The following is a 10,871-nucleotide window of genomic DNA, read 5'->3' as shown; positions in this document are numbered from 1 at the left end:
TTCAAAATAAGATAGTGCTACGCAGTGATTTTCCTATATGACAGACGTATTTCTACAAGACAGAAGGCTGACCTAATGCTTCCCTACAACATGGCTGAAGTGGCATCCTGTTCCCCATAGGTTTTTCCGTTTAATTTTAGCAGCTTTCTTACTAGATTAATGAGCTGAACTAACTCAAAAAGGAATCAGATAAGTGCCAGAGCTTTAAAACAAACAACAACAACAACAAAAAAGATGCAAAATGGTGATTTGTGGGTGCGTTTGAAAACAGAAATTTTTTTGTATTTTTCATAGAGACATGGCATTCTCTAGAATGATATTGCTCCAACGCTTTGAGTTTGGTTTTCTTTTTCCCCCTCAATTGTAAATGTTATGCATTCTTTTTGGCCAGTTCAGGAAATAGATTTTCTGATACATGTGAAAGACAGTCTAAAGTTCCCCTCATTTGCCTCACGACCATTCCCAGGACAGACACTGGGACCCTAAAGACACCGATGGGAATTCTGGCCTGCCAGTAATGGATGAACACCAAAAATCCTGAGGCCCCTGAGCAGAATTCTGGCCTGCCAAGTGATTGTTCACAGCTGTGTCTTCAGTGACTGCTTCTAGCAGGGCCTGCCAAAGGGCGACCCAGCCTATATGCTTGCACCTGCTTCACGACAATAGACCAGGAATTTTCCCACCTCTTGGCCAGATGAACTTGCTGGGGCAACTTGGTAGCCCCCCCATGGAAAATCCTTCCTCTGCTCCACTACCACCGTGAGGCACCGAGGTTGAAGCCCCCCTACCAAGGACTGAGACTGAGACACCGGTAATTCTGATGCAGGGGTGCTGGCCTGACTGAAGCAGGATGCCTGCTGAGTGTTGCCTACAGATGTGCCTACAGGACCTAGACTGGTTTCCCCCAGAAAGCAGTCCTGAAACAGTGGGTCCCACTCACTGCTGCTACTGACTTATCCTGCTGAGAACATGGACTGTCTGTACCCGTCTTCAATACCTTTTTCCCCCTCAGCAATTTCAATAGACTTCTTCTTCTTGATTGGATCTGTTCCCCCTCAGCCATTTCAAGATTCTGTTTCCCCCCTCAGCAATGGACTATAATAGAACCTTGAGTTCACCAGGACTTAACCTTGAGTTAACCAGGCAGGGCCATTATCTTCCCAACGTGACTAGGCAAACTCTGTCGGCTGGACTATGAGGACTTAGTCTCTCCACATTTGGTAGCTCTACTCCTGTCTTGGTTCAGGGCAAATTTTGGGGAGAACCCCCAAAGGGGCTCCTCTAGGAAAGCAGATTCATTTGGCCCCTCCCCTATGAAATATTAATCCCAATATTACCGGGTGGGACGTGCCTGGGCTCGTCTGACCCTTGCTGCTGGGCCAAAGGCGGCAGCTGTGATGTTTCACCTCAGAGATACATTTGGCCGGCTGCATCCTGCAGCTAGGCACTCGCAACAAATCCAGGCATAGTAGAAACTCAGTTGACCTCTGGTGGAAAAGGTTCAGGGGACGGTGAAGAGAAAAAGGAGAGGATTCTGCTGTAGAGTTTTAATCCAGAGTTTATTCCAGGATGACAGACCTCTGAATCTTGTAACAGCTCCCAAGAGAATCCAGACCGCATGGTCCCGTCTCCTTTTAAGCCCGGGGACAGGGGCAGGGGAAGGCACAGGTGAGCCACCAACCAGGTGGGAGGAGGGGAAGGCTCAAAGGATAAAGACACTTGGACAGGCCAATGAGCCCGGACCTGAGGGGCATCTTTTGAACTTCTGCCAACCACACCATGACCCTGCTGGAATGTTAACATTGATGGACAGCACTTAGCAGGAGGGCAAAGGGGGAGGGGAAAGGACAGGTTTCACCTATCCCAACACCTGAGGGATTTTCCTGTTTCCTGAAACAGGAAATGGCGTCACACTGCAACACTCCCCCCAACCGGTCCAGGAGAAAATAGCTCCTTGGAAAGAGGTGGAAAAAACCTGTTTATTAAACAATAAAACCTAAACAATATTGAACAATAAAACCCCTTGTTGCTCCAAAAGAGATGACAAACTGAGAAAGTCCCCTCCCTCGGTTGCAGTTCAGCTCACACAGGCTCTTATCAGTCCCTCCGGTGCTGGAAATGTTGCGGGCCGGGCCCGGCCTGGTGGGCCACAGGTGCTAGCTGCCGGTGCTCTTCTGGGTGTTCAGTCCAGAGCAGGTTTCAAGAGGTCCAAAGAAAAGGGAAAAAAGAAAAGAAACCACAGTCCAGGGAACTTCCTTGCCTCAGCAAGCTAAAACTAACTAAAAGCAAAGGAGAGCTCTGTCCCACTGTCTGTTCATCCCCAGACAACACAGTCCAGGAGCAGGAATGTGGAGGAGTGAGTGCAGGGTCTGAAAACAAACTGCTGCTTCTTCTCTCCCCTCTTCACTCTCTGCAACAAGTCTTAAAGGTGCAAAACTTATGATGCAGCATAAACAGAACAAGATGATTGGGGTTAAAAGCATCATATAATCAGCTTAGGACAACTCCCTCTCTCTTTCTCCCCCTCTTTTCTATTCTTTTCCTCTCCCTAATTCCTTTCATGCATTTGCTGTGGTCATTCTATAAAGGTGCATTTGTTTGGATTGATACCGCAATCCCCTTTCCGTGTTGTCTGTTGCACTCCCAGATCAGTTAACCAACCATCACCCCCCCATTGGTATGAGCGGATCGTGACATTAAATTGGCATCATGGACAGGATTCTGATAGACAGAAGGGTCTGCAAGGCTGTTTGTAGTCTGGAACAGGGGAAGGACGATTTGCTTCAGCCACACCTAGCCCCTCATCGCGAAAGGGTTGAACGAAGCTGGAAAGCAAGGAAAGCTCTTTGAATTTCCCACAAACTGCGCACGCCCAGGTGAAATACGCCCCCATACTCTATTGAGGGTTCTGTCTTTAGAATTTCCCAAAAAATCTCTTCACGCAAAAGGGGAAACTGTTTTTGTTTATGTGTGAATTTGGACTGTCTGGGAAGGAAGGGACAACTTGAAGGAACTAAGCAGGGCCTCCCAGGGAGATTTGGTCTCTTCACCCAGCCAGGGAAGCAAAGGGGAGCACAGCAAAGGCTGTGAGATTGTCTAACTTAAGTTTGCACCTCCCTGTCATGGTTTTGGTCCCTTCATAAAATGACTGAAAACTCTAGCACAAAAGTTAAATTTCTGAATTTTCTGCTCTGCTTGCTAAATAGAATGCCAAGCCTTCTCCAAGGGGGGAGGTTTGGGCAGAGAACAGCTGGTTTAATTTAGAAAATGTCATAGATAGAATTTGTTCTTTACAACATGAAACAGAAGTTAAACTGGGCAAAAATAAGACCATCCTCTGCTCAGTTTTGGCAGCTTGTCTCACAGCAGCCATAGAAACCCTTTTTAAGCAAAGAAACGAGGAAATAGCAAGAATAGATTCCCTTCAAAACCTAGTTGAAATTTTGCAGAAAGAATTAAAGGAAGATAGAAATGAGATCTATATGTTGCGAGCTGCCCTTAGAGAGGAACTTGCTAAGAATTCACATCATACTGATTCCTCTACAGAGCCAGAGGAAAAGGAAACTCCTGACTTGAAACAAATCTATCCCCGTCAGGAACTTGAGGCAGTAAAAAATTGGAGAGAATACTGCTGTCCTCGCTTGAGACCCTTGGTTCAAACAGAATAGAACTATATTAATGATGAGGATTGTTGGAATGTTGGGGGACATAAGACAGATGATGCACTTTGGACCTGGTTAACATAAGAGATTTGATAACAGAATGCCTTGGCATAAACAAACGGAACTTTGAAAATTCGACCTGGATTGCAAGAAGATTAAATCAAACGGGTTTACTGGAAAAAGAAAATCCCATGAAACTCTGCAAGCAAGAGATGTTGTTATATGCGTAAGTTTGTGGATGTGATTTTAACCTAATCATTGTAGTACACATTACTAGTCTCCCTGCAATGGTATGTAAGTGCTTGTATCCCACAATGAAATTGGATTCTGATTACCGAGTGGGTCTCCCTGTCTCTCTGCATTGCCGAAAGAGGATCTTGACCCACCTATCACAACTAAACAAATACCGTTCAGTGCTACCGAATTAGCTAAGCTGTCAAAAGAATTCGGGCGCCTCCCACAAGAATCAGAGACAGAATATGTCCTCCGAGTGTCCCTCGATGGTGGAGATCAAATTAAATTAACCGGAGGCCAGTGGGTACTGGGGACATGGAGCCTTCTTCACAACAGGAGATAAGGAGGTAAGCGTGACGCATGGTCCCTGACACAGGGTGCGTCTTTCTGGGCCGGGAGAATGAATCCTTTGGAAAGGGGTGACCCCCTGGCAATCGTTGACACCACCGACCAGCTCTTAGAAAGTGTCCACAAAGCCGCCTGCCTGCAAAAGATTCATGAAAAGAAATTAGTTCCTGGTTTTGAATGCCCAATGCAATTACCTGTGAAGCCAGAACTAATGACCGATTGAACTCGTGGGCTTCCAGAAACACTTAAACATACAGCAATGACTCTACAGAAAACCATAATGGCTTTGAATCCTGTAGAAAGACTAGATAAGATTCCTCAGGAATTCCCCTGACCAAAGTGGACCTAGAGATCCTGGCTTCACTCCCTACTCTTCCCCCTCACAGCCCTCAGCTTCTCAATCTGATTCACCTGCCAGTAGCCATAAAGTTTGGACATGAGCTGAAGTTGCAGTAGATCTGATTAATTATTGTAGACAATATGGACCTATAAAAACCCCGGCATAGAAATCAGAAAATAACAAAGGTGTTTGGTTTATTGGGGCTCCTCACAGTGAAAATATAGAGAAAGGAAAACAGATCTCTAACTGCCACCGTTGGTGGTTGTTGGGGATTCAAAAGTGGGTCCCCAAAGAGGTGATGGATGGTTTGCCCCTTGATAAATTGCAGAAAATAATAAATAATTGGCACCAGCGAAAACCGAATCCATTGGCTCAACCCAGTGCACCCCTCCCTTCTCAGGGACAAAAACTAACCCTCCCCCAGCTTCTCCCACGGAACACAGGCAGTGAACCAAAACCAACAGGGTTTTCGGGAAACAAATCTCTCTGCCGCTTACAGGTGGGCAAAGGGGCGGAGTGTGGGTTTATTTAAGAATGCTCACTAAAACTAAATCAGGATATATATTAAGCCCAGCTATCACGGGCCTCCACAGGCTACTAGTAACCTTTTTGATTGACGTTGGGGCTCAAATCTCTGCACTGACAAAAAAGGATGCCCAGAGTGTGGAATTGTTCCAACTAAGAGACAATGCTGTGTTCTTAATGCTCTGGGAACTACAGAATCTATGAATGTTGCCTTAGCCAAACTGAGGCTCCCTGGAAATGAGCATCAACTAGTCATCAAAATGGTAATTGGGAACATTCCAAATAATTGATTAGGAATGGGTGTCCTTGCTGGGAGGCAGTGGGAAGACTCTGAGGGATTTCTGTGGTCTTTTGGCACACTGCCACTTAACATTAGGCTGCTTCAAACCGCACCCTCCCTACCCTATAATCAAACAACTAATGTAAAACAATACCCTCTACCTTCTGGTGCCAGAGAAGGTATCAAAGCGGTTCTACAGGACTTGAGAAACCAAGGGGTAATAATTCACACACATTCTCCTTTTAATTCACCGGTATGGCCAGTCTGAAAAGCCAGTGGAAAGTGGAGATTAACAGTAGATTTTCACAGGCTTAAAGCCAACACAGACCCTCTTACAGCACTGGTCCCAAACTTAGCTGAATTAATAACATCAATTCAAGAAAAGGCTCACTCAATCATGGCAATGGCAACTATGGATGTCAAAGACGTCTTCCTTATGATACCTATACAGCCAGAAGATATAGGGACCATTTTGCCTTCACATGGGAAAGGACGGCAATACACTTGCACTAGGCTTCCCCAAGGCTACAAACACTCCTCCACTTTGGCCCACCATGCTTTAGTTCAGGAATTAGAAAAAATACCCAAACCTGATCCTGCTGATCCTGTAGCTGATAATCAATACATTTAAGACACTCTGGGGGGGGGGGGGGGGGGGGGGGGTGGGGAGGGGGGGAAGGATGAAATAGAGGTAGTAGGGAAACATCAGCAGAAAATAATCTCTCACTTAAAAAGTCTTGATTTGCAGATACCCGCAGAGAAAATTCAGAAACCTTCTCAGGAAGTGAAGATTTTGAGAATTTGGTGGAAAGGAGGCATGACATGTATTCCACCCGATACCCTAACCTCTTTAGATCAGATTCAAAGGCCTGAATTGAGGAAAGATCTCCAGCAAGCTCTAGGACTATTAGTGTTCTGGAGAAAACACATCCCAGATTTCTCAATAATTGCTAGGCCGCTTTTTGACTTGCTGAGGAAAAGAATGAAATGGGATTGGACTCCTTCTCAGGAAGAAGCATTGCAATTACTGATTTTTGAGGCAACAGCTCACCAAGCACTAGGCCCTATCCATCCCACAGATCCCTTTCAGGTGGAATGGGGATTTGCCTCCTCAGGGCTATCAGTACACATTTGGCAGTGGGGTCCCGAGGGTCCAACGGGGCCTCTTGGTTTTTATTCCTGTGGTTTCAAAGATGCTGAGAAAAGATACACTACCTGGGAAAAGGGGTTGTTTGTAGTTAGCTTAGCTCTCCTAGAAGAGGAAAAAATTGCATGACAAGAGCTTATTGTATTAAGAAGCCCTTTCAAAGTTATCAAAATCGTCACTAATGGGAGCCCCACCCCTCCCCCCCACCTGACGGGGTAGCCCAAAGGGCCTCAGTTAGGAAATGGTATGCTCAGATGGAAGGCTATTGTAATACCGTCTCAAGAACGGAAGATGCTGCTAAAAATCTAACAAGCCAAGGCACTGAGAGCCTGGTTAGCAGCCAAGATAAATCTGCCTCTGTAATCAAAGCTGCCCTTCCTTTCTCCCCCGAACAAGCAGCAAGTTCTTGGTTCACAGATGCCTCTGCAAAACGGGAAGGGAAGGTATGGAGATCTAGAACAGCTGTCTTACACAATTCATTTGGTGAAAGAATCATTACCGAAGGGGAAGGCAGCGCTCAGGCTGGGGAACTCATAGCTGTTTGGAGTGTTTTCCAATGTGAGGCACAGAACGTTTCTCTTGTCTGCATTTATACCGACTCTTACGCAGTGTACAAAGGTTGTACCGAGTGGCTTCCTTTCTGGCAGCAAAATGATTGGGAAGTTCACAGAATTCCAGTGTGGCAAAAGGAAAAGGGGCAAGAAATTTTAGATGTTGCAAGCCAAGGAAATGTTGCTATTGGTTGGGTAGCTTCTCAGCAAGCAGATGGAAATCCAGCAGGAGAGTGGAAGAATAGAGCTGATGAACTAGCAAGGCTCAGCCCCCTGAAAAAGGAACTCATTCCTGAGGACTGGGATCAACTATTAGAATGGCTGCATGTAAAAAGACAGCACACAGGTGCGAAAGATTTGTACAAAGAAGCTCATGCTTGTGGTTGGCTGGTTACCAGGGAAATGTGTAAAACATGCGTATCAGCCTGCGAGCAATGTCACAGGTGACTGGAGAGACATCCTTGAGAAGATGACCCTCTGCATTTAAGAAAGGGTAAAGGCTTATGGGACGCGTGGCAGGTAGACTATATTGGCCCCTTTAAGAAGTCAGGAGGTAAACACTTTGTGCTAGTAGGAGTAGAAAGTGTATCTGGGTTGGTTCAAGCTGATGCTTTGAAAAGAGCTACAGGTGATAATGCGGTTAAAGCTTTGCAGGGGTGGTTTGGAACTTTCCCAAAGCCACAGGAAATTCAATCTGATCACAGGTCCCACTTCACTGCTAGAGGTGCACAGCATTGGGCAAAAGGTGAAGGAATTAAGCGGTCTTTCCACAGCCCTTTCCACTACCCTCAAGCTAAGGGGATCTTAGAAAGGACCAAGGGTTTTTTGAAAGGACTTCTGAAGCCCCGGGAGGGAAATTGGGACGTTCGGTTATGGGAAGCTGTTAAAAGAGTGAACAGTAGATGGGGGGGGAATGGATGTCCCAAAATCACTGCCTTTTGCCCAACAGCTCCAAGCATCGTTCCCTTACTACGGCGACCTGACGATTCAAAAAGTCCAGCACATTACCCTGGACAACCTGTTCTGGTGGACCTCCCTACTGTAGGGGAAGTAGCACTAGTGCTGAAAACCCCTCTGAAGAAATATGCATGGCTAGCCTCTGATGCTCTAGGGAAAGAGCATTGGATAAATACATGCTGGATAATCCTATCATTTTAACTCTTTTCTGCCCTCAGTGGAAGGATTTCTGTTGTTTTTACTTTGACAGAAGAACCCTGAGGAACATGAAAATCATCTGAACCATGATAACACTGGTGATGCTTTTCTGCATCCTACCACAATTCCATGGACAGGATCCTGCTGAGTGGTTGTGGTCTGAAGCTACCCTCCATCCCACTAATGTTCTAGGAGCGTATCCCAAGGGTGGCCACCCAAACCTAGAGCCTATAGTGCTGCATGACCCCCAGGTATATGGTCCAAGTGAGTGGGGATGGGATCAGAAGGACTGGACTAGAGCCCTAACTGGAACAATTGGTGAGTCGATTGTGGAAGCATGCAGAAAAATGGAAGGATCTCTCTATGAGAAATCCACCTCCATCACAGTTGCCGGAAATTTTATGGAACCAGATGGGAAAAATGATTGGGATATCCCTTCAGCGAGACTGTGTCCTACAAACAAGTGGGAGTGTGCCAAACAAATTCCCCTTACTCTGTGTTGCTGCCAGGAGTATGTTGGTAATTACACTCTAGGTCGCAAAACGAACAATGTCGCAAGTACAAAGGATTGTAAAAATGAACCAATTGATTGCTGGCATAATTTGACGTTAACTAAACCGACTTAAGTGACATGCCGCTGGCAAAATAACTTGACCAACCTGTTAGGTTGAAAAGGCTTAGTTCATAAATTTAAGATAGACGCTATAACAAAACCCACGCTGAGTACCGTAGTTACATCCCAGTGGAATAGACGGGACGGAGAGCATGAAGCCCACACTGAGCGCCATAGTTACACCCCAATGGGTAGAAGGGACTGAGAGCACAGAGCTGACATTGAGTACAGTAGTTACATCCTAGTGGGCAGAAGGGACTGAGAGTCCCCTTAGTCAATGTGGCCTTGGTCCCAAGCTTTTGTTCACTTGGCAGGAATGGGAAAAACAAAAAGCCTGGCAGCTTCAAGGGGGAGTGGGAGAAGGAATTAGCCGAAGGATTTGTGGAACTGCTTATAGCAAAGCAATCTCCATCAGTGTTTTGACAGATCAGACAAATAAGCGTGAACAGGTTTGTACGCCCCCAAGCGTACAAGACTGTTGGCACAATTTTACATTAACACAAACTGCAGAAGTAGTTTGTCTTTGGTCCAAAACTAGTGAAGGCTTTTCTTTTAAGTTGATAATAAATGGTATGAACCAACCTTCTACTACCACCACTCCAGCCCAAGCACCGCTTATGCTTAGCCTGAGAAGTTTTGAAATTGGACCATATATAATCAGGAAAACTGGTCAACAACACATATTGTTCAATCTGGCACGGTCTCTTAAACAAGTCAAATTGCTGATGATGCAAAACAATGTCTCAGAAATTCAGCCGGCCTGTTTGCCTTTTTTGCGGACTTCCTTTGAGGGTTGGACCACCTGGCTGCAAAAACAGAAAGTCCGTTTTTTCTTTAAAAACAGACACTAAGAGACATAACCGGTGTTTTGGGAACAGGTTTTGGAATTCTAAATAGTATTGATTCTGAAGTACACTAATGGATAAATTGGCTGCCACAAAATGGTTAGAGATTTGACCAAATTAAAACAACCACTACAATCATCCTTATTGGCTTTGGGAACACAGCAGTGCTTGCTATCAAACATATTACCAGCTTGGGAAAAGGTCAATGTAAGTGATCACAAATTGGTAGACTGATGCACTCGGTGCTACACAAAACAACCTTTCTTTGGCTCTTAGCTGTATCCAGGCACAATTGTCGATGCAGTCAGTTGCTGCCTCAATGATAAGAGAAGGTGAAGGCAATTTTCCTACTGCAATTCAGAAAAGAATTTGGGACAGTGCCACTGATTTTGAAAGAGAATTCCAATCCTGGTGGAACTTGGTGAATTTTACTTATCACCCCATTACAAACACAGCCGCAGCTCTTGCGTTAACCGTACGCAATGCCTCAGTGCATTTGAGATTTCCTATTCTTGCATTAGGGCTAAATCATGATGGAGCTATTCCCAATCTTTCTGAACATAGACAATGGGCCCATCAAACTGGTAAAAAATGGCAACATGTTAATTTGGAATCTTCTATTGTCCGAGAACTAGGCTTCATCTGTGAAAGTAATGCAATTACAGCTCAGGATGTTTGTTTGGACACAGAACAAAATATCTGTCATTTTGAAATTCGTCCTAACGAGACTTTCGAAACAGTCCTTAAATATATAGGCAATGGGTGTGGGTGCTCTAGAACTGCTTGTGAATACGGTATTTGTAGAAAATGCAGTAGTGGATAGTAAAAATCATTCAAATTGTTGCGCTTGTAACTTTACAAAATTGAGGGATGTGATTTTTCTTCAGAAGCTCCAGTTACCTCCCATTACCTTTTTCAATCCAATTAAAGACTGATTCACAAACTATTACTGTCCTAGGGTGACGTTATGATGCTTGTATCCCCATCCGTGTGTTCTGTTGATGCTGGATATCATGTTCTGTGCCTTCAAGACTGGCTGTGAAGAGCGAATGTTTTGTTTTGGTTTTGCTATCAGCCGCTCCCCCACAGCTGGCACGACACAGAGACAGGGCAGTACATGGGTGCTGCTTTTGCTTTTTGCTTTGCTTTTCGCTTTGCTCTTGCTTCGGCT

The sequence above is a fragment of the Agelaius tricolor genome, unplaced genomic scaffold (assembly GCF_023055355.1).
Source record: "Agelaius tricolor isolate 1412-34295 unplaced genomic scaffold, bAgeTri1.0.p SCAF_42, whole genome shotgun sequence".
Taxonomy (NCBI): Eukaryota; Metazoa; Chordata; class Aves; order Passeriformes; family Icteridae; genus Agelaius; species Agelaius tricolor.
The sequence above is the reverse complement of the archived record's forward strand: the minus strand, read 5'-3'. Positions refer to the sequence as shown.